The 22825-nt window shown below is 43.9% G+C and overlaps 1 protein-coding gene across 1 annotated transcript in view; it reads right to left on the reverse strand.

Moving 5' to 3' along the window:
• AFF3 (ALF transcription elongation factor 3) overlaps positions 1-22825 on the reverse strand; it is a 478488-nt gene that overhangs the window by 118557 nt on the left and 337106 nt on the right. The window lies entirely within an intron of this gene.

A 22825-nucleotide genomic window follows, 5' to 3' on the forward strand; every position in this document is an offset into this window, starting at 1 on the left:
TGACCTTCATCATCTGGCTATATTTCTGAAGAATCAGTTCAGACGACGAAAAAACACAGGGAACACATTTTATTCTAGCAGGTGGTATCCTTCGGGTGTCCCTGGGCCCACTGGAAAGGCCCGCAACAGGCCGACCCTCATGAACTGTCTGGAGAAGACAGATGTCCCATGAGGAAGGAGGATGCTACACTCCCCATTCCCTTCCTCTCGGGCTCCCTTCCCCCCAGCCTGCCCCTGTCCAGCCCCCCTGCCCCGCTGCCTCCTCAGCACGCCTGGGACGGAGCCCACGCTGCTCTGCTCTCTAGCTTCTCTCATTCGGCCTGCACTTGCAGCCAGTTTCATTCACTTTCACCCTCAATCCGTCTACTGTTCACTGTGGTTCCTGGTGCTTCATCTCCCTTCTTTGTGGTCAGAGTTCATATTTCAAGTGTCTTTTAAGTCCCCTGAGGGCTAAGCCCATAGCAGGTGACAACCACCTGCTGACAAGGAGCCTGGACACCTGTTAAGGAGCTGGAACCTGGTCCTGGAGGCTGTGGATCCTTCAAAGGACCTGATTAGACTTGTCTTCCAGAAAGATGACCTTTAAGGAGGCCTAGATGGAGGCTTGAGCAAGGGAAGCCAGATTTGAAGAGAGGGAAAAACTGCTTCAGGTCCATAATCCTCATGTGAACCCTTCCAGTCTGGATGTCTCAGGGTTCAGCAGTTCTTCTGTAATTTAGAAAGGCAAACTGATGCCGACACCGCCCAGGCCACATCACCCCAGGCGGGGCTGGGCGGTGTGCTGAGTACTCACAGGAAGTGAGATCAGAGCTATATATAGCTTTCAGTCAGGTACCAGATGAGTTTTTAAAGACTGCAGGCCTTTGGAGCTTTTTAAATCTCTGGACTGAGGGAGAGACATTGTGGTATTTTGAAGGAAAGCCCTCCAAGGAGAATGGGCCTGTTAACTGAAGACTTTCGTGTTCTGCTGACCTTGAGGGAGGTGAGTGGAGAGGTCAGACTGAGGAGCTGCTCAGCCAGCAGAATGAGAGGTTCCGGAGATCCAGGTCATCCCGGAGGGAGGGAGAGGAGAGGCTGAGAGGTGAGCTGGGTGGAGGCAGGTGCTGGGGGTGCTGAAGCCACCAATGGAAGCCAGAGAGAGACCCCCGCCCCTGGGAATGCCTAAAAATCACTTGGAAATAGTTTGCATTGCTTTTTATAAGTCCTCTCCTTGGCATCCTACACGCTGGTCAGTTGTCTAGAATAGTGTTGTCTGAGAGAAATATAACATGAGCCACCTATGCAATTCAAAATACCTAGTAGTTATGTTAAAAAAAAGTTTAAAAATGGTGATATTCACTTTACTATTATATTTATTTAACTCAATCTACTCCAAATATTATCATTTCAACATGCGATCAGTAACAATTACTAATGACACTTTTCTGATGAAGTGTTTGAAATCTGGTGTGTCTTTTGCGCACACAGTCCATCTCAGTTCAGGCTTTCCATCTTTGTGAAGTGCTCAGGGCCACTTATGCCTGGTGGCCCCTGGACAGACAGCACAGCCCCAGATTCCAGAGTGAGGCCAGTCCCCCCCACCTTACGGGCTCAGGCCCCACCCTCAGCCCTTCACTGGGTGGGTGACCATGGCGGGTGCCTAGAATCCTCAGTACTTTTAACTGTGTGAAGTTTGACTCCTTTAATTCAATTAGCTTCCCAACCCGGGGATTGGGTGCTAGGTGCCTGTATCTATGAGCAAAAACATACTTTTAAAGTCAGATCTCTTGAGATAGGCTAGAGGTATGCCCTTAAACCACAACAAACTAATCTGGGAAGTGTATTATCTTACAAAAACTCTGACCTTCCCTGCACGCCCACAACTACACAGGATGGAGGAGGCAGGGCTGTCTCTGCCTCACGTTTTTTCATTATAAGCGAACACGTTCAGTTCGAGCAATGCAATAAGCAGAAGATTTCTCAGACTAACAGCGCAGCATTACACTCCCCTTTTACTGGTAAGAAATGGGATTTCATCTGTAATGTGCAATTCTGAGAATTCGCGGGCACTTTAATGCCATAAAATAAGGGAACAGAAGAAGCAGCTGAAATAAAGCATCTCTAAAAATGAAGATCAGTCAGAGTCGTATCCCCTGGCCAAGAGCTCTCTGGAATCTGCGGAAAGATTACTCGCGTGGGGGAAGCCGCCACCCCACCCCAACAGGGCACTTGCTAAACATTCGCCATCGGCTCCCCACGGAGGGCCCTTCACAGCCCGAGGGCCTCGCACAACAGGGAGCTGCGGGCTCCTGCTCACACAAAATTATTTTTCTGGAGAGGGGTGCAGATGAAATTCTCAAATGAACTGCCTGAGAAATCAATGCGGCCCAAGATCTCGGCGGCCTGGAAGAATGGTAACAAGTTCCATCGCCATAGCTTCCTCCTCTCCCCTCTCAGGCCCACGTCCCCGCGTGTGAGGGCGTCAAGGCTCAGGGGGTTTATAACACAGGACGCTAAAATCCTGGCAGCTTAGCCGAACAGCCTGCAATTTCAAGCCAGATGACCCTATGCTTCTATCATTTAAATTCTGCGTTGCATTTAATGCAAAAGGTCTACTCCGGGGTGTGTATCAGCAATCTACACACTCAGCCTGCCGCCCAAGGAAGGAAAATCAAATTAGACTTATTCATAGACCATGCTGCCCTTTCCTCTTTCCACTCCAGTCCTGTGTCTCTGGAAGCCCAGGTCTCGACTAAGGAAAGCTCTGCCCATCGCAGAGCAGTGTGCGATGGCTACACTGGTGGAACTCTTGAAGGCTACGCAGAAGGGGCCGCCAGCCCTGCTGTTCCCCTTGCCCTCCTCTCCTGCCATCTATTTCTTCTAGGAGGTGAGGACCTCGCAACACCTTCAAGCAGTGAAGACATCAGCACTCTTAACCCAACTTTTCTTCCCATCCCAAGGAAAAAAAGTTCAGCTGGCTCTTTGTAAGGAGAGATGAGAGGTAGGAGAAAGCTGGTGGGGGGTATTTCACAAGAGTTTGGATCAGGTTTCTACAGGGTTGAGAATTGAATTCTCAGCGCCACGAGGGGTCCTGCTGCCTCCTCAGCTGGGTGGCACTGCAGGTGGAATGAGATGGCCTCTGCCCATCCCTGTTCTAAGCGTGAGGAGTGGTATGTGTGTGTGTGTGTGTGTGTGTGCATGTGTGGTTCAGACTGCAGATGTCCTACCTTGAAAAAGCCTTTTCAATCCAAAGACCGACTGTTAAGAGCCCAATGTTTTTTTGGAGGAAAAAAAAAAAAAAGTTTCAGGTCCAGCTCCCACTGGAAAGGTTCATCTTGGTTTTAAATAAGCAAGGCATCCCTGGTCCCTGGGATCAGGGCAAGAGAAAAATAAGTCCTACTAAAGACTCAGGTCCCCATAGCTCCTTTCGGGGTCTGCCAGTCCTGCCAGGGATTCAGAGCTGAGAATCCATACGTGAGGATCCAAATTCTCCTGGTTCTGATGTTAACTACATAGCCACCAACTCCCTTGTGGTATCTTTACAACGAGAATAATAAAACCAACTCTGCCTTCTTTACAGGTTGTTGTTGAAGAAAACATGATGTAATAGAATAGAAAGTGCTTTGAAAAGTGTTTTATAAACATAAATACGACAGTAAAAAAGCTGTGAATTTAAACGCTGCCTGGGTATCTACCGCCTGTATCACAATGTCTCATCTATGATGTTCTATGATGTCTACATCTGGTTTTTTCTTCTCTAAAAAATCCTCTGTATATCCCTTGCCTGTTCAAAATAGAATTCCAAGTGTGTACCATCTGCAGGGCTGGGCATGGCAGAGCGCTGTTATTCCTGGGCCTCACCCAGAGCTCCGAGAGCCAGGCCGTCCCTAAACTTCTTCCCAGCCTAAAAACTCTCCTGTAATCTATGCAGCAGGCTCTAGCCAGGCATCTCTCGTTTTGTCTTTGGACTTCTGTTTCAGCAGCTTTGTTGTGTTTTTTTAAAGCTCACTGCCCTGCGTCCTGGACCTATGTGTTTTCCAACACCACTAATGAAGGAGTGCTGGAGCCAAACTGGGCATCTCTTCAGTGAGCTGACTGTCCAAGAGCCCATTGTGACTCATGTCCTGAACTGCCCAGCACTGGGGCTGGGTGGCTGTCACATAATATTTGTAGCATTTGGAAATTCTACCTCAAGTCAACTCTAAGGGTGTTAATCCTGGCTGACTACATTCACGCAACAGGATCCAAGCACTCTGACTCACTTCAGGGGCATTCTTGGGCTTTTGATATTGAGACAGTGGAAAACTTTTATATCAGTATAGGTGCTGCCAATACATTTTATCCGTTTAAGCACTTGACCTTTTACATATTTACCTAGCAATTTTGAAGGCTCACCAGCAATCAGAGTTAGCACTCTCTGCAAGGAGAGACTGCTCCATGCATTAGTAGGCACCACATGAGGACAGTTTAGGCATCAGTACTTTGTAATCTTCATCACAGAGGCTGTACACATTTCGTTAGAGTCACACTTAAGTGTTTAATTTTCTTTGAAGCAACTGTAAATGGCATCATTTTTTAAATTTTGTTTTCTACTTGTCAGTATATAGAAATGCAATTGATTTCAGGGGGCTGGTCTTGTATCCTGTAATCCTACACTACTTATTTATTCTATTTTGTAGGTTCTTTGGGATTTTTCTACATAGACCAAGCAGGCTGTCTCCAAATACAATTTTATTTCTTCTTTTCCAATATGTATGCCTTCCATTTCCTTTTCTTGCCATATTGCAGTGGCTAGAACTTCCAGTACAACACTGAATGAGAGTGGCAGCCTTTACCTTGCTCTCCATCTTAGAGTGAGAGCATCCCCTCTCCCACGATTAAGTATAATGTTAGTTGTTAGTTGTAAGTAATCCATAGATGTTCTTTATGAGGTTGAGGAAGTTCCCCTCTATTTCTAGAGTACCAAGAGCTTTCATAATGAATTGGCATTGAAATTGTCAGATCCTTTATCTACATCGTTTGATATGCTCATGTGCCTTTTCTTCTTTAGCCTGTTTATATAGACTATGTTGGTTGATTTTCAAATATTGAACCAGCCTTGCATACCTGGAATAAATCCCACTTGGTGATGGTGTATTATTCTTTTTATATACAGGTGTGGCAAAAGTAGGTTTACAGTTGTTCATATGGAAAATACTACAATGATTAATAAATAATAATAAAGAAATAACTCTGTGTTAGGGTACTCACAACTGTAAATCTGCTCTTGCCCCATCCTGTATTGTTAGATTCAACTTGCTAAAATTTTCTTGAAAAAAAACCTTTTTTTTATCTTATAAATATTTTTGTTTTCTTTTTTCCTGAATTTACTGGAATGACACCAGTTAATGAAATTATATAGGTTTCAGGTGTACAATTCTGTAATACACCATCTGGAAAAAAATTTTTGATGTCTAAATTAATAGGAGTAATTGGCCTGTAACTAACTCCCTCCCTCTCTCCCTTTCTTCTTTCCTTCCTCCTTTTCTCCCTCCCCCCTCCCTTCCTTCTTTGTTTGGCTTAGGTATCAAGATAATACTATCCTCATTTGACTTGGGAAGTATTATCTCCCCCCCCCTTATTTCTGGAAGAGATGATATAAAATTAATGTTAATTTTTCTTTAAATATATGATGGCCCTGGCTGGGTGGCTCAGTTGGCTGAAGCATTGTCCCATACACCAAAAGGTTGCAGGTTTGATTCCCAGTCAGGGCACATACCTAGGTTGTAGGTTCGATCCCCGGTTGGGACACTACGGGAGGCAACCGATCAATGTTTCTCTCTCACATCAATATTTGTCTCTCTCTCTAAAAATCAAAATTAAAAAACATATCCTTAGGTGAGGATTAAAAAAGTGAAATTGTTCATTAAAAAAAAAAAGATGAAATTCTCCAGTGAAACCACATGTGCCTAAAGATTTCATTTTTGTGGGGAGCTTTGAAATTACAAAGTAAATGTTTTAAATAGTTATAGGGCTATTCAGGTTAACTATTTCAACTTGGATGAGTTTTGCTAATTGTGGTTTTCAAGGAACTGGTCCATTTCATACAAGCTGTCAAATTTAGGTGTGTAGAATTGTTTATAGGATTATATTATCCTTTTGACATCTGCAGGGTCTGCAGCAATATTCCGTTTCATTCCTGATATTGGTTATTTGGGTTTTCTCTCTGATTATCTTCAATTTTGCTGGAATTTTATTAATTTCTTCAAAAACAAGCTGTTGATTAATTTTCTCTATTGTTTTCAATTTCATTGATTTCTACTTCTATCTTTATTATTTCCCCCCCCTTTTTTTTCCTGCTTGCTTGGGTTTATTAGCTTTTCTTTTTCTGGTTCCTTGAGGCAGGACTTAAATAACTGATTGGAGATTTCTTTCCCCTTTAATGTAAGCATTCCATGCTGTAAATTTCCATCTCCGTGCTGCTTTATCCCACACATTTTGATATGTTGTATTTTCATTTTCATTCATTTCTATGTATATTAAACATTTCCTTGGTAATCTCCTCCTTGACCTATGGGTTATTTAGAAGTGTGTTGTTTTATTTTTAAGTGTTTGGAGATTTTCCTGTTTTCTTCCTATGATTGATTTTTAGTTTGATTCTGTTATGGTCAGAGGATAATATACTGTATATGATTTCAATTTTTAAAATTTGTTAAGGTTTGTTTTATGACCCAGAATAAGGCTTATCTTGATGAATGTTCCATGGGTGCTTGAAAAGAATGTGGATTCTACTGTTGTTGGGCAAAGTGATCTATTAATGTCAGTTAGATCCTGTTGTTTCATAGTATTGCTCAGTTCCCTCCGTAGCCTTGATTTCCTGTCTAGTGGTCTACTGATTGCTGAGGGTGGGTTTTGATGTCCCTAACTAGAGTCTTGATTTTGTCTATTTATCTTTTCATCTCCACCAGTTTTGACTCTATGTACTTTGAAGTGCTGTTTTTTCTACATACCCACTTCAGATTGGTATCTTTTCCTGGTGGATTGATCCTTTTATCATTATGTAATTTCTCTCTTTGTCTCTAGTATTTTCTTGCTCTGAAATCTACTTTTTTTTAAATCCTCACTCGAGGACATTTTTTCTATTGCTTTTCAGAGAGAGTGGAAAGGGGAGAGAGAGAGGGAGCGGGAAAGAGAGAAATATCAACGTGAAAGACACATCGACTGGATGCCTCCAGCACACGCCCCAGCTGGGGCTGGGGGTCGCGCCTGTAGTCGAGGTATGTGCCCTTGGCTGGAGCTGAACCTGGGACCCTTCAGTCTGCAGGCCCACGCTCTAACCACTGAGCCAAACTGGCTAGGGGTGAAATCTACTTTTTATGTTAATATAGTAACTCCTGATTTTTAAATTAATTTTTGCACGGTGTACCTTTTCAGTGTTTTTACTTCTAATCAACTTACATCATTATGTTTAAAAGTGAGTTTCTTATAGACAATTAAAAAAAATTTTTTTTTGTGGTGACTGTGGTGGGGAGGGAGGTGCAGTAGAGGAAGAAGAGAGTATAGGGGGAAAATAGTGATAAAAAAATGAAATGAAATAAAATAAAAATTAAAAAATTAAATTAAAAAAAATTCACTCTACCAACCTCTGTCTTTTTATTGGTGTACTTAGGCCATTTATGTTGACTATAATTATTGATATGGTTTAAGTCTGCCATATTATTCGTTTTTTTCACCTTTTGTTTCCCATTTTTCTTGCCTTCATGTGAGTTAAACATTTTTTAGAGTTTCACTTTGATTTACTTATGTTTTGGAGTGCACTGCTTTGTACAGTTTCCTTAGGCGTTGCTCTAAGTATTGCTATAACCCAGGTAACTGGTACCCACTTTGAGTGAAGTGCAGAAACTTTACCTCCATCTAAGTCCCTTTACCCTCTCCACTGAGAAAACTACTTTCAACAGCTCACCTGGGGTAAGAATAGAGTTCTGGAAATTTCAGTCTGAAATATGCAAGCCCTGTGGTCCCTGAATTTCTGGTATGACCTGGAGGTCTCAGAGCCGTTCCTGCATCTAGTAACACCCCACTGATCCAGGCACTAGGCCTGCAGGTATCACATGTAACACACTCTCTATTATGGCCATGGGTGTACCTTAAAGAAACGTAAGACCAGAACCATCGACCGTGTCTCGGACTTCAGATGGAAGAGACAAAAACCCTAGGCAGAAGGTCAGCATCAATATATAGCATTGTATCTGTAGCTATAACTGGGTAAGATGAAGCACTGGGTATTGGGAGGTACGGATTCCACCATGGCGAGCCGCTCCACTTTCAGGATTTGGTTCCTATACTATCTGTGAATTCCGGAAATTAAAACCAACAGGCAACTAATTATGTTTCTTGCCCTTTACTTACTTTCCTAGCCCCTGGATCATCTACTTAGTGGATTAGAGTACATAGTTCTGGATCATGGGATGCATTGTGTTCCTAGGTCAGTGTGCTAATACCTGGCTAACCCACATTTCAAAATGTTCACGAAATAACTAAGGTGAATTTCCATTTTGTAGTGATTTTATATGCCTGCCATATATTTACTACTAATATATTCATTATATTATGAGTAAATATATTAGGGGCAAAATCAGGCACCCAATATATTTGGTGTAATGGTAGATATAGACACTGAGATAGACCCTGAAACCTGAGTACCATTCCCATAAGAGATGTACGGGAGGTTCTCATATGAGAATCAAGAGAGATTCATAGGAGAAAGCACTCTGAGCAGAGAGAATGGTATAAACAAGTGGTATAAAGAAGAAAATCCCAGGGCATGATAGAGGAATAGCAAGCTTACCAGCTTGGAGGGTGCTTTGGGTATGTGGGGGCTGGGGGCAGGCAGAGAGGGACATGAAGCTAGAAAAATAAATGGGGCAGATCACAAGAGATTCTTGAGTCCAGGCTTGGAATTTGAACTTAATTTTTGGTAGCACAAGGTTATCAAACATTTCAGAGCAGAGAAGCGGCACAAACAGAACCGTACTTTGAAAGAATTAATGTGGCGGCATCACTGGGGGGAATGAAGAAACTGGTGGCAGGGAGATGAGGCGCCTTCGGAGTGACGCAGGGGCTGAAGCAGGGGAGGCCGAAAGGGAGGTGTGGCCGCGCGAGCCGTAAGAAACAGAATCAGAGAAGCTGTGGACGCAGGACTTGGTAGGACCTAGCAAGCGACTGAGTTTGGAGGCCAAGGAAGGGAAGATAACCCATAGTTTTCAGTCTGGGTAGCATCGCAGCAAACGTAGGTGACATAAGAGAAAGAGATGGGTGGGGGTCGATGGAGAAGGATGTTGTGAGATTCTGAGCATGCAGGGCTTGAGCTCTGGGTGGGCGGCTGGAAAGACTCAATAGGAGCTCAAGGAAATCATGAGCTCGGGACCTCCATCTGGGAGGCATCCGGCCAGACATATGGGAATGGATGAGACCACCATGAGAAGAATGTGGGGAAAGAAAGCCACCAAACACCGAAGCTCGATAATAAAACCAAGAAAGTGCAGTAGGGAGACAGGCAAGGAACCAATAGGTCAAACAAGGCATGATCAACAGGTCACAGGTGGCAAAGACATCGGCAAGGTTGGCCCAGTGACAAATAGGTCATGGTGGCCTCCAAGCACAGACGCCAGAAACCAGCTGCAGTAGACAGGTGGCCAGGAAGGAGGGCCTCTGAGAGGTTAAAGGACTGACGTACAGACAGAGCTCAGCGGCTACAAAGGTGGATGGATGTGGCTGATTTGTTTAGTTTGGGGAAACAGGAGCACGTTACAGGCCCAGGTAGGAAGAGCACCTAAGAACAGAACGCGATGGGCCCGAGGAAGGCGGGTGGGAAGAGAGGTCGGGGCACCGGAGGGGAGAACCAGGCGCGTCTTCCTCTGGGGTGGCAGAGCAGCAAGCAGAGGACCTAGGGGACAGTGTGAGGATGCGGGGTGCTGCGCCACAGGCCCTGCACACCTGACCAGGTTACTTTTCCATTAGGTAACCTCCCACCCCACTTCTGCTGACATGAATGTGACTCAGGGCAAAGGTGGTTTCCAATTCTGACTAATCATCAAAATGAGTTGGGAAACTTTCCAAAAATACAGATTCCTAGGCCCAAACCCAGCCCCACTGAATCAGGATCTCTGTAGAGGAGGATGCTGCATTTTAGAGCCTCTTCAGTGACTGATGGTTGGCTGGTGTTGGGACTTCCTGAGTATGGTTTTCAACCAAGGACATACGTCAGAATCTCGGGGGCAGCCCTGACTGACAGACTCTGCAGAGCACAGGTATTAATATTTTACAAAGCTCCCCAGGTGATCCCATGTGCACCCCGGCTAAGAACCATGGTGAGGAGTTTGGATTTAAAAAATAAACTAGTTGGAAGGGATACTTCAATTCACCAAACTGACTGGTTCTCTGTTACTTAATGTCACCTGACAATTTCCTATGGAGAGTTCGCCTATCAGAAGGGCACCTGCTTCTAACCTGCCTGTCACAGGTTAACTGACTCGGCTCCCCGCGGCTTCTCAGGGCAGGTCACAGGCGGCCAGGCCTGCACCATGCCACCTCTGGCTCTTTGGAGAGAGACTGGCTTTAGAATTTTTTGGAGCCTCTTTAAGGAAAAATTACATTGTTCGTTCTCTGAACTAACCTCCAATGTACTTTATAAAAAACAACAAGATGCAGGATGGAGGAAAGAGAAAAGAAAATGCAATGCTGGTTCATATTTCACAAATATGAAAAAAATATTTTCAGGCAGATTCATAATTCATTTGATCAGAAAAGTCCTTGCACTGTTAGGCCAATTTTTTTTTTAAAGCAGCAACAACAATACAACTACAGAACTGAGAGCCCAGCACCTAATTGTGTGGCACTCAGGTGAGATGTAAGCCCAGCCCTTTAAATGCCTCTCAAAAAAATACAAAATTTTCTTTTATCCCAAATGATGGTACCATCCAATTCCTGCTCCAGCAGCTCCAACGATCATCCCAGAGGGAAACTGTCAGTTCCTCTCCCCTTTTATAGGACATGCCATTTGCATACTCAACAGACAGTACAAGTTCCAAGGCCACATTCCCCCAAATGTAAAGATCCGACAACTGAAATATGAAAGATACAACAGTAATATGGAAATACTCTTACCCTGATGAAGGCTGGCTCCAGTGGTGGCTCAGCAAGTCAAAAACTAGCAAACTTGCTTGTAATAACATCCTAAAATTTCCAAAGGTTATTTTCTCCCATCCACAGTTAAAAAACCGTCTCCTACAGAAGTGTCACATCTGTGACATGTCCAGGTTAAGGCAAGAGGTTTCTTGCTTATTGTAATTTGTCTGGTTTGAGATTAAAGAAAACAAAAATCTGTCTTGAAGCTGTCAGCTAATATTTTCTAACTTAAAAAAAAACATGCCATCTTCACCTTTCACGGCAGAACTGTGTGATTTTTAAAGAGGTCATTTTTTTCTCCAAAGCAGGTATATGATAGTTTTTTGCATTTCGGTGCAAAGCAAACAGACAAAAGGTTATCCAGGAAGTTTCAAAGGCGTCTTAGTAACATAAACTGAAGCTAGTTAACTTCTTTGGGATCGAATTACTGAAGCATCTCATTGAAAAACCAAAATCCTCCTTGCAATTAATAAAGAATTGTGGTATTCTAACAAGGCTGGGAGCTAAGAATTTTTAAATTCCAAATCTTTCCATTCCTGGATGAGCTTTGCTATTCAGATGTTAATAGGATGCCTTTCTTTTTTGGCTAATGTTCAGGCTGGAGTCTGTGAAACAAACTTTTTCCATCCCATGACCTCAGTTTTAGGATTTCTTTTCTTGCAAAATGTTAGCTGTTTTCCTTGGCAGCTGGCCAGGCCTCGTTCCTCCCCCTCTCCTCGGCTCGCTTTATCTCTTTTCCCTTCTCCTTTCTCCGCTTCTTCACCCTGCCTATCTTCTATTTTTTCAGTAAACTGTGGATTTAAGTTAGTCGGACCTGCGCTTTATGTATGGTGTTCAGTAAGGTTGCTAGAATTAGCAAATAAAAAATACAGAATGCCCAGTTAAATTTGAACTTCAAGTATGAAACAAATAATCTTTTTTAGTATGAGTATTTCCCAAATATTGGATAAGACATACTTCTACTAAATAATTATTCCCAAATATTGTGTGGACAGAATTACACTAAAAAGGTATTCCTTCTTAATCTGAAATTCAAATTTAACCGGGTGTCGTGTATTTTATCTGGCAAACCTGGTTTGAAAGGTAAACAGAAGGGGTAGAAAGCAACAGACCTCCATTTACAACTCCTGGAAGAAGAGAGATTTCCACTCCCATCCTGGAGAATGCTTTTTGTCTAGGTACAACCTTCCCCAGGGCATTTCTTTAGTTTATTTTTGACCCAGCAGGTTTTACTAAGAGCTCCACAGAGCACAGCCCATCCCAATACTGAAGAAGTCTACCAGGGGCTTCAGGTTTCACCAAGCATCACCTGAGTCCAGAACCTGCAAAATCGGTTCCCCCAGCAACATGGGATCTTAGGTCAGCAACAAAACCATACAAATACTCATTTTAATTGATCACTTTTCTTCAAAATTTGATCAAATTTAGTATTTTCAAAGGCACTGGAAGAGTTTTCTCTCCACAGTTCTCACTCGGAGGTGATTTAGCATGATTAATAACAGTAATTATTAAAAAATAGAATTCAAATGTAATGAAATGATGACCTCTTGCCCATTCTGAAAGATTAAAATACTGATAAACTCCAGACACTAAAAGATAAGAAAAATGTTAATTACATTAATTATGAATTCAAGTGTATTTTCCACGGTCTATACTCAAGGGTGACACATAATTCGGAAATGCTGTTCTCTTACTCAGAGACATGCTAATATTCAGTATTTTGGAAAGATTTTGAAGTCTAATAGCTGAAATGGAGGCTGTTTTATAGGACTGTGGTTAAAAGCATGGGCTCAGGAGTCAAGCTGCGCTCAATTCCCAGCTCTGTCACACATGAGCTGTGTGACTGCGCAAGTTAGTTGTTACCTTCTCTGTGCATCATCATTTCCCTTATCTGAAAAAGGGGATAACCATCCCAGAGAGCTGTGAGAATGATATAAGTAAAATGCTTACAACAGTGCCCAGCACATGTAAATGCTCAGTAAATTTGGGGGTGAGGGGGTGAGGGTCATATGACCTAGTCCAGACTGTCAATAGGAAAGTAAAACACAAAATCAGAGACTGTCTCCATTTTTACAATCGACTCGTGAGAAAAAGATTTTTCTCTTGTGCTCAAATGAAAAATACATACTTTTTTCAAGATTGTGAATAACAGCATTTTATGTATTTATCCATTAAAAAATCTTTTTCTTTTCAGAGTCTACAACTTCTGGGGCATGGCGCTGTTTTAAGAAGGGAAGCTTTGTGGCTGAGAGCTCTGCCCAGCACTGGGTGTTTTTTCTGTCTCACCTGCTGACTATCCTCTCTGCTCGCCCCAACTCCAAAGGCAATCCAGGAACATCACCCCCCCTTCCTAAAAGCCAACTGATAAATTCAGTCCTCTAGCGTTAGCGTTACACAGGCTTTCAGATGAAACTGTCCCGTCACTGGGTGTGCTGCCATCGGGCCGCTCTGAACCTCACTTGTTTGTGTTCTGAACCAGCCTTGGCTCCCACATGACACAGCTCAGGTGTCTCGAGTTCCAGGCAGGGCCAGAGAAAGTGCTTTCAGGTCAGACACCTCTGGGCGGTGTCCTGGCTTGGCCACACCACCTGGGAGCCTCGGTCTCTTTATCTATAGAAAGGGGGATTCAGATGCTATCCACTTTTTCAAATTGCTCTGCAGATTCAGAGACTTGATTCATCCTACAGGGATTTTAGCTTATACCTGTGGTCCCTGTATAGCTGTCACCTCCTCTTATAGTTATCCTGTTTACAACACATTTAGTACACAGCCTGGCACACAGCTGGTACTCGGTATTTGTTACCTCTTAATCATATGTATCGACACTGGCACTATTCTAGAGAAATGCCTTCAACCCCACGGAGCCCGCATGTTTAAACAGGAATGCCTTTGAACGCAGAAATGTGTGTGCGTGCATGTGCGGAGGTTTGGTCGGCTGCCCGCTACCCCTCCATGCCCCGTCTCTTCGTACAGTGCAGTCATTTAAGAAGCTGAAAGTGGAGGTGGCATCCTGTGTGGCAGACCTCGGGCAGAGGCTTAAATACTTGGCATGCTTGGGTGGGATCATGTGACCCCTGCTTCACCGAAACAAGTCGCCCGGCAGAAGGCCCTGGGAGGCGGCAGGCAGCTGGGCTGAGGCGCGGCCCTTCGTCTCTGCAGCGACAGCGACGGGCTGGTGAGCCCCAGGCCCGGCCCGCTCTCCCCGCGGCCTGCGCGGAGCCCCCACCTTCCTCCGCCTGCAGCAGGCGTCCCCCCTGCCCCTGAAGCCTCCCCACGCCAACATGTCCCTGAGATCCCGACTTTCTCTTCTGCAACACGAGACATAATACGCCTCACTGGGTTGTCGTGAGAATTAAATAAGACCCCGTGTTCACCAGAGCGCCTGGCACAGAACAGGCAGTGAGCACATGGAAATACCACCTCGGGACCAGGCCGCCTGGGGAGGGGTGGGCACGGGGGCGCACAGGGAATCTGTCACTTTGGGGGCAGTGCGGGGAGGGGACAGACCTCAGTCTGCACATATATAAACTCTGCATTTTGGAGGTTGACACCTTTATTAAAATCTGTAGATGAGAAAACAAATCTAGCTAATGGTATTTCTGAAAAAATACATAAAATGCACCAGCGTGCTCCCACCATCCCGTGTTCCCCTGCACTCACGCATGTGTTCATGCTCATGATTCTGCTGAAAAGGGAGTCTCTTCTAAATGCTAGGCAAGGCTTCCACCAAGGTCATGGAGCGGCTACATGAAAGCAAACATCTGAAGAAGTGTGTGTGCTCAGTCTGTTAATATCGGGCCATATTTATTGATTACCCACTGCGATCAATAAATATGGTAATATCTGTTGATTTACCAAACTTTCCCACGGCCCCAGCGACTCTCCAGAAAAACGCTGCCGTCTGCCAGAGCCACGGCGGATAGAGTAGCTCGGTGCATTCACTAATGTCTCTGTGGACTGGAGGGGGTCACTGCAAAGGTGCCAGCTCACCTGTGGAGACTCCCCTTAACCACGAAGGGAAGGGAGCAGCTGCTTAGGCGGCCTAATGGGGGGTCACTGAACAATTTTACCTTCTCGTATGATATATGCCCCAAATACCTGCTTCCTGAGCCTCTGAATGGGTCCTGAACTTGTCTGAATCGTCAGTGCGTGGGGGTTCTGAGGGGAGGGCTGCAGGGTGCCACGTAAACTAGTCATGTCCTGGCAGTGGGCAGATCTCAGTGAAAACAGATTCACTGGATATAGGTCTTTGGACAAAATTCTTATACCCTTTCAGCCTTGGTTTCCTCATCTGTAAAATGGGGAAAGAAGAAGCGGGCTACAGGGAGGACTGAAGGGCTGGAACAGGGCAGGGCTCAATATTGCCTCTGCCTTCAGCTCCTCCCCTCCTTGGGCACAGTCTTGTTAGTTGGTCAGTAACTATTATATTCTGTGAACACAGGCTTATAAAAGTGAATTTGTGTGGTCTGACCTGCGTTTAAACATGTTATATAAGAACAGAAAACGTCCGGGTCATGGCAGGTAACGTTTGTGACACATGCTTCTGCGCATCCGCTCTCGCAGGGTGTGATGTACAATGTGTTTTTGACCATGCAGGTTATGTTCAGTCTGAGATGAGTATCTACCTAAAATAACCGAAAGCAGGGACTCAGAGAGATATTTGAACACTCAGGTTCGTAGGCAGCGTTATTCGTAACAGCCAAAGGCCGAACCAAACCCAAGTGTCCACGGAGAGGTGACATTAAAAAAATGTACACACACACAAGGGATTATTCAGCCTTAACAAAGGGAATTCCTTTTCTAAAAACGAAGGACATTCTGACACAGGCTACAACATGGATGGATCTTGGAGACATTTTGCTAAGTGAAATGATCCAGTCACAAAAGTGCAAATACTGTGTGATTCCACTTCGAGGTACCCAGAGCAGTCAAATTCAGAGAAACGGACAGTAGAACGGGGGGTGCCGGAGGCCGGGGAGAGGGGAAACGGAGTTATTTGCCATGGCAGTTTACTAATCTGGCGTACTCATGGTTGCAGTTTGGGAAGAGGAAAGAGTTCTAGGAATGGCGGTGATGGCAGCACATCAGTGTGAATGTACTTATGCTACTGAACTGTCCAGCCGTCCCCCTTACCCATGGTTTTGCTTTCTGCAGTTTCAGTTACCCGTGGTCAGCCACGGTCCAAATATATTAAATAGAATATTCCAGAAATAAACAATTCATAACTTTCAAATTGTGTGCCGTTCTGAGTAATAGGATGAAATCTTGCACCGTCCTGCTCTGTCCTGCCCGGGACATGAATCGCCCCTTTGTCCAGAGTCCCTACAATGTATATGGCTCCCCACCCCTTAGTCACTTAGTAGCCGTCCAGTTATAAGATGGACTGTCGTGGTATCGCAGTGCTTGTGTTCCAGTCACACCTATTTTACTAAATAGTGGCCCCAACGTGCAAGAGCAGTGACACTGGCAATTCGGATATGCCAAAGAGAAGCCGTAAACTGCTTCCTATAAGTGAAAAGGTATGTATGCATAAGAAAAACACAGTATCTATAGGGGCTGGTGCTGTCTGCAGTCTCAAGCATCCACTGCAGGGCTTGGAATGTATTCCCCAGGAAGGGGGGGCATTGCATACTTAAAAGGGTTAAGATGGTAAATGTTATGTTATGTGTATTTATCACAATCAAAATTGGAAAAACATTAAATTACAAAACAAAAATTTGAGAAACGCTGATCTAGACAACATCTGAGGAGAGGTGCCACCTGGTGTGATGGAGCCAGAGGGGCAGAGGAAAGAGAAAGCAGGAGTCTCTGGGGAACCTACGGGGGGCCGGGGGCGCAGACTCCCTCGTTTTGCTGCTGACTTCTTTATGACCCCTGGGACCATGGGCCTTCCGGTCTGGTGTAACATCGTGGGGGGTAGGGTATGCAGTCTTGTTCTATGATGGCAAACTTTCTACCTGCATGCTTGGGCTCGCTTAGTGTTTTATTCTGAGAGTGAGGCAGTATTGAAGCGGAGTCTAAATCCCCTCTCGGGCGAGGCTGACAAATCCTCCTCAGGCCTCTTCGCCCCCGAGTCCTGCCCAGCCCACCTGGACCCGTGGCGCCCGAGTGCTGGGTCCAGGCGTCCTTCCTGCCTGTCAGGTAAGTCTTACCTCTCTCCAAGGCCTTCGGTCGACTCTGTTCATCCATCACAGTGAAGGGGTTCAGGGAGCCCTAAAGGCCCTTCCTATGTTATTTTTAATTCTTGGTGTCTAAGAGTTGGAAACAGGATCTGGTGCATTTTTCTAGGCAAAGGCTGTACACTCGGTTTCTCACTTTCACAGAAGACAGGATCCTGGCAAATCACTTAAACAGATATGGAAACGAAGCCCCTGGGGACAGAGACCTCATAAACTAAAAGAACAGCCACAGTTCATCATTTAAACGTGGATCACTATGGCCAAAATAAATACCAGGAAGGTTTCAAGTTTCTCGGAAAAAAATAACGTCTTTGGGTAACAGTTCTCAAATCGCCTTAGATCTCTCAACTTCCAGATCAGTTTGCGTAACCTTATTATTAAATGCACATGCATAAATAACAGATTTCTTTATACGTTTAGCACATAATTGTTCCTCTGTATATTTTTCCTCATTATTATTTTTTTGTTAATCCTCGCTCTAGGATATTTTTTCCATTGATTTTTAGAGAGAGTAGAAAGGAGGGAGGTGGTGGTGGGGAGGGGTGGAGAAACATCCATGGGAGAGAGACACGCTGATTGGTTGCCTCTGACATGCACCCTGACCGGGGCCAGGAATCGAACCTGCAACCCAGGTGTGTGCCCTTGATTGGGAATCGAACCCACGACTCTTCGGTGCACGGGTTGACGCTCTAACCACTGAGCAACACCTGCCAGGGCTAACCTCCTTCTTTCACATTTTCTAAGACAGCTCTATAATTGATATAAGATATTTTTAATGAATACTGTTATCTCCCTCCAAAATTCATATGCTAAAACTCTAAGCCCGCCCGGCCGGGCGTGGCTCAGCGGTTGAGCGTCGACCTGGGATCCAGGCAATTGGGGTTTGATTCCCGGTCAGGGCACATGCCCGGGTTGTGGGCTCAATCAATGGCCTCTCTCATCATTGATGTTTCTCTCTCTCTCTCTCTCTCCCCCTCTCCTTTCCTCTCTCTGAAATCAATAAAGATATATTTAAAAAAACAAAACAAAAAAACCCAAAAACAAACAAACAACCTCTAACCCACCGTAATGGTACTAGGAGGTGGCCCTTTGGGAGGTGATTAGATAGTTAGGGTGGAGCCCTCAGGGGGCGATTAAGGCTCTTCTAAGGGGCGGGAGGAGCTGGCTTCTGCCTTCCCTGCTCTCTGCCCTGTGATGACACAATGAGAAGAGGGCCAACTGCACCCCAGGAAGGGGCCATCACGGGGACACCGGATCTGCCGGTGCCCGATCCTAGGCTTCCCAGCCTCCAGAGTCCTGAGAGACCAGCTTTTATTGTTTGCAAGCTGCCTGGGTTGTGGTAGTTTGTTAGAGCAGCCTCAGCTGGTGAAGCACATACTTTACACTGATGTGAAATATCTCACGTTTCATTTTTATGAACAACCCACAGAGTTGCACCAGGAAAGGGCTCTGGGCATCATCTGGACCACTCTGCTCACCACTCAGCCATTCCCGTCTTCCCAGAACACAGACAGTGGTGGAGGTGGGGTCCTGTGCTGCCTCCAGGCCATGTCTCCTTCCCTGGGAGGTAACCCCACAAGTTCCTGGTCTTTGGTCCCATCGTCAGAGGCTTGGAGAAGCGCTCATTTTGGTTGATATCTTTGGACTAGACTAACCACTCAGCCTTTCTTCTTCATAGGCCACTAGAGGACCTATATCAAATTTTGTTTTTACCACCCTTAACCCTTTTTAAGTTTTCCACTTTTTTTTAAAAGAAGAGATTAAAGTTCTAATAAGCTCTGATCACTACCAACTATCAAGGCAGGGTTGTTTTCTATTTTTTATAAATCATGAATCTGGTTATGATAGCAATAATAACTATTTATTGAGTACCTACTAGGTAATGGGCAATTTCTTCTTTAAATTTTTAAAAAAATGTATTGTTGACAATATCACAGATGTCCCCTATTTTCTGCCCCTCCACCCAGCCCCCACCCCACCCCAGGCCTTTACCACACTATTGTCTGTGTCCATGGGCTATGCATATATACATATATGCCCTTTGGTTAATCTCTTCCAGTCCCCCAAAGCCCCTCCTCTCTGAGGTCTGTCAGTCTGTTCCATGCATCCATGCCTCTGGGTCTGTTTTGTTCAGTTTTTGTTCATTAGATTCCACATACACGTGAGATCATGTGATATTTGTCTTTCTCTGTGTGGCTTATTTTGCTTAGCCTAATAAACTCTAGGTCGAACCATGCTGTCAAAAAAGGTAATATTTCCTTCTTTTTTATGGCCAAGTAGTATTCCATGTTGTAAATGTCCCACAGCTTTTTTATCTACTCATCTACTGATGGGCTGTTTCCAGATCTTAGCTATTGTAAATAACGCTGACATGAACATAGGGGTGCATATATTCAGCAATGGGCACTTTCTATGGATTAATTCCAACTACTGTATCAACTTTGGAGAAAAAACCTTTCATGGGTCACTCTGACTCAATCTGAGCTTATAATAATTTCCAAGTCTTTCACTGTACAATGAACCATTTTCATTGGTTCATGGATGAACCATTTTCTTTCTGCCTCATTTTGTTTATTTTTCCTCCTAGGAGTTGAATACTTTGCATTTAATCCCACTTCTTTATGAAGGTGATTTCAAATTTTTATTTATTCTTTAAAATTACAGTTACTTTGTTCAATTGAGGGTCACCTACAAATGCAGAAGGACCCTCCCTGAACTCCATCCTCTGTCATGTCACGCCAATAAAACTGTGGCTTTCCCCTTGAGTTGTTGCTCTATGTGGACTGGGGAGCACCCTTAGGGGCGAAGCTATATAAACGTACATCTCACCCAATCCAATTTTCTTCTTTCACGGACCAAATTCCCAACATTTTCTGCCTTCTACTAGTTTAAAAAATATTTTATCCAGAGTTTGTAATAGTTATCTGCAGGCGAGTTAATCCAATATAAGGTCTCCTGTCATAAACAGAACTGGTCCTTGACAGAAGTTGTGATTTATGGTGTCTTTCTTTTGTGTTAAAAATAAGCACACCTTTCATCTTTATGAATATTCCTAGTATCATTGAATGATACCTCCTGAAGGGATCTTCAGGTGTTACTTAGACTGCTTTGTCGTATCAGGCAATGATCATCTAAAACTTACCATGATTAATCTTCTGCTTAAGAAATCTCCACTGAGGAAAGATTCATTTTCAGGAAATTAACTGTCTGGAGACTCCCAACTTTATACTTCAATTTAAACGCATATGGTGGCTTTAAGTGGCTCCCAGGGTCACGGAGTTACACAGAGGGGTGCACAGGCGTTAGGGAAGCTGGTCTGTCCCACCAGGCCCTGGCCGTGGAAACGCTCTTTCCTGGTGCCTGTGTGTGTGCCATCTACAGTTTCCTTTGCTCTGCTCTATCCCTCCAGCTCCTGTGGAGCTCTTCCTTTCTGATCTGCTTTACTGAGTTTCCTTCCCCTTGTTTCATCTCCTGGCATTTGTACATGTGCTTCTGCCAACCTGGCTTCGGAAGCATTCTGATTGCTCTGACCCTTAATGTTATGAGTTGAAGCTCCACAACCCCCCACTCATATGCTGAAGTCCTCACCTCTCAGAATGTGACTATTTGGTGTCAGGGTCTTTACAGGGGTAATCATATTAAACCAGGCCTTTAGGGTGGGCCCTAATCCAACATAAGTGGTATTGTTATAAAAAGGGGAAATTTGGACATAGGGACATGCTTAGAGGGAAGATAATATGAGGAGACACAGGGAGGGAGAAGTCCAGCTACAAACCAAGTCATCAGGCCTGGAGTAGGTCTTTTTTTCATAGAGGAAACCAACCCTACCGACCAATCTTGGATGTCTAGCCTCTGGGACCAGGAGACTATACATTTTTGTTGCTTAAGGCAGCCAGCCTGTGGTACTTGTTACAGCAGCCCTAGCAAACTAATACACTTACCACCTAACAAATAACCTGACCCCAGTTTTTCTACTTGCTTCTGACCCATGGCTTTGTCTCCTAAGATCCACCGACTCCTCAGTATGGTAAATGGGCAAAAGCCACAATAATCCAAACACTTGTAACCTATTTTTTTTAACTTAAGTTGAATGGCTTTTATGATCCTTAGAGTCCTCCTATACAAAGTAAGGATATGGTCCCTGTTCATCTAAATAAAGCTCAGACAAGGTGCTGCACAGAGAAGGTAAAATGCTTACAAACCCGAAGCACCCCAAGTCCTTGCTGTTTGTCCACTACATGCTGTTCCTCTTGCCTAATTACTAAGAACTCCTGTTAGAGAGCTGTTTGAGAGCCTCACGTTCAGAGCCCTCTACTTTTAAGAGAGATCCTCGCACCCTCAGCTTTAGGTTCTGCTATTTCTAGTTCAAGAGGCGGGGGGCTGATTGTTAAGGAACTGCTTTGATTAGAGAGAGAGGGATGTGGGGTGATGCTCCACGCGTTCACTGTTCTCAAATTTCTAGGGGGTTCAAAAAATCCCCAGACAACATTCTTTCATAAGGTACTGAGGTGTGGAAACCGATTCCCATAGAGAATAGTTTTGTTTTTTTTTAGAAATGCATAGGGGAAGAACTTTCATGGTACATCAAGCTGCGTTAAAAAAACTGGTGTCTACTGAATGAGATTTTAAAATTTGTAAAATGAAATGTAGGATGTTAGCAGTTTTTCAATATATGTTGTATGTACCTTTGTCTGTTTTTAAAATGATTTTGTTAATGAAATTTTAAAAATTGTTGTTTCTACAATTAGCACTTCTATAAAATTATTTATAAACAAATAAAACTTATTCCCCAATAGCTTACACTCATTCTAGTTGTATAAATTCTTATCCAGTCTCAAATGTTATTCAAAAGAACCAAAATTTTAAGTGATTCTATCCTTTCCAGTTCTCCAGAACGCCTCCAGATGGCATTACAACCCTTTTCCCATTGTATTTTGCAGCATAAACATTTAAAAGTTAGTGATGTTTCAACCATTTAAAACTAATCACATGTATTATATGATCCAAAATCATGACAATGGAATTGTTTAGAGCTTTTAGGGTAACATCTTAAGGAAGACCAACATATGATCCATACCCTTTATGAGATATAGAGCCAGGCTATGCAAGTGGAAGGATTTTTCTAGACTGAGAAACGGATCTTAGAAAAACTAAGACACTCACTAATATTATAGCACAAACTGTGATTTCTAATGAGTAGCATTTTAAATGCTTAGTAATAACAGTGCTGATCCACATACAGACAAATTCACAAACCTGTCACAGAGTAAGAAACCATATGTCGCTCCTCAGAGTTATAATAAAGATATTCAAAGCGCAAACGTGATGCCTAAAAAAATTAGTTAGCTCTCAAATTATTTCATTTATACTTTGGTATGTAAATTTGTTATCAACTTAATCATTAAAACCTATTTGGATTCCTGGAGTACTGAGAGGAAAAAGGCAGAATTTAGAGTGAGGAACAGGTGCTTTATAAGTGCCTTTTCTTATCTCTTAAAAAC

The sequence above is a fragment of the Miniopterus natalensis genome, chromosome 13 (genome assembly GCF_054644295.1).
Source record: "Miniopterus natalensis isolate mMinNat1 chromosome 13, mMinNat1.hap1, whole genome shotgun sequence".
Lineage (NCBI taxonomy): Eukaryota > Metazoa > Chordata > Mammalia > Chiroptera > Miniopteridae > Miniopterus > Miniopterus natalensis.